This window comes from Elgaria multicarinata, chromosome 23, assembly GCF_023053635.1.
Source record: "Elgaria multicarinata webbii isolate HBS135686 ecotype San Diego chromosome 23, rElgMul1.1.pri, whole genome shotgun sequence".
Lineage (NCBI taxonomy): Eukaryota > Metazoa > Chordata > Lepidosauria > Squamata > Anguidae > Elgaria > Elgaria multicarinata.
In genome coordinates, this window is record NC_086193.1 from 2,324,553 (window position 1) to 2,326,675 (window position 2,123).

Consider the following 2,123-nt stretch of genomic DNA (forward strand, 5'->3'; position numbering starts at 1 on the left):
CTGCTGGAAAGGCATTCTTCCCCAAACAATTACACTCCAGGTAACTCTAGGAACGGTGGCTCTTTGCAGGGAGGGTGTGGGATTAGAAACTTTGCCGTCACCACCAGCTTTACTTCTCGGGAACTTTTGAGCAGGGAGGGTTGTGAAACCAGGGTGGGAACTTCGAAACTGCCTTGCTTTTAAAACACTCAGCCAGGCCAAAGCTAGTTTTGGAGTTAGTTAAAACTCAACATAAGCTGTTGAATGCCTGGGAGAAAAGGAAGGATCGATAAATAGAATTGTAGACTTGGAAAATCTTAACCAGGCGCGAAAAGAACAACGTTGGCACCAGGTGGGCCTCGGCAGGGAGATTGTTCCATAATTGGGCCACCGCAGAAAAGGCCCTCTCGTTGCCGCCCTCAGAGTAGGCACCCGGAGGAGGACGTAGTGTATGGGTAGGTTCATGTTGGGCGAGGCGTTCCGTCAGGTATTGTGGTCCCAAACCGTGGAAGGCTTTATAGGTTAAAAAAACCAGCACCTAAACACGTTCTAAGCATTTGAACTTTTTAGAATAAAATAAGACTTGCACAAAAACTGCAGGAAAGAGCTTCCTCGAGAATTGGGTTTCCCCCGTGGGCCCACAGTTCTATACATTTGCTTTACAACAACTCTGCCAGGTAGGTCATAGAATCATAGAATAGCAGAGTTGGAAGGTGCCTACAAGGCCATCTAGTCCAACCCCCTGCTTAATGCAGGAATCCCTGACAGATGGTTGTCCAGCTGCCTCTTGAAGGCCTCTAGTGTAAACCGCCCAGAGAGCTTCAGCTATGGGCGGGATAGAAATGTAATAATAATAATAATAATAATAATAATTTATTTATTTATTACCTGCCTCTCTCCCTTTGGATCGAGGCGGGGAACAACATTAGTACAGAATCAATACATCTTTAAAATTCTTGATTTTACATTGATCTGGATAGGCCTGCCGGAAAAGGCTAGTCTTCAAAGCGGCCTTAAAATCACACACAGAGTAGTAATTCATAATAACTTGGGACCAGGGTACCTGAGAGAGCACCTTCTCCCTTACCAACCTGCCCGGTCACTGAGGTCATCCGAGGGCCTGCTCCTGGTGGGTCCACCTAGATCCATCCTCCGATTGGAATCCACCAGGGGAAGAGCCTTCAGCGTGGTGGCCCCCCTCCTGTGGAACTCCCTGCCTCTGGAGGTCAGGCAGGCTCCAACCTTGTACTCCTTTCTGCGCCTCCTGAAAACATATTTATTCCAAGAAGCCTTTCTTTAACATGCAGCCTTGGATTTCTGTTTTTGCTTCTTTTAAATTTTGTTCTAACTTTTATTCTGTTTTTATTTTCATTTTACCTTTATTATTATTTATTTATTTATTTATTTATATAGCACCATCAATGTACATGGTGCTGTACAGAATAAAACAGTAAATAGCAAGACCCTGCCGCATAGGCTTACATTCTAATAAAATCATAATAAAACAATAAGGAGGGGAAGAGAACACTGCTCCGAAATTTTTCAATGGGGAGCGGTATATAAATATTCTAAATAAAGAAATAATAAATAATAATAAATTTGCTTTCCCTCCTCCTCCTCCTCCCTCCCAATCCCCTTTCCTTTTGTGTCATTTTTTTTTTGAGATTGTAAGCCCTGTGGGGCTGGGACTTTCTTAAGAAACATTTAATAATAATAATAATAATAATAATAATAATAATAATAATAATAATAATAATAATAATAATAATAATAATTTTGTAAGCCGCCTTGAGAGCCTTTTTGACTAAAGGGGTCTCAAGGCGGGATAAAAGTGCTATAAAAATAAAATAAATAATTTTTAATAGGTGTTTGTGTGTGTGTCTGTGTGTGTGTGTGTGTGAGTGTGCGCTGCCCAAAATGCTCCGCCGATCGGGCGGTATAGAAACAGAAGAAACGAAAAACAAACGAAACTGCCGCCCACCGCTGGAGACAGGATGCTGGGCTGGAGGACGGAGGGCGGAGGCGCTGACGTCACGCGTCCGGCCCGGGAGAAGGGATGGAACGTTGCGGCGGTGACGTCGCCGCCGCGCCTTAGCCAATGGGAGGCGGGCTGGGCCGCCCTTGGGGAAGACGCGCACAGAGGG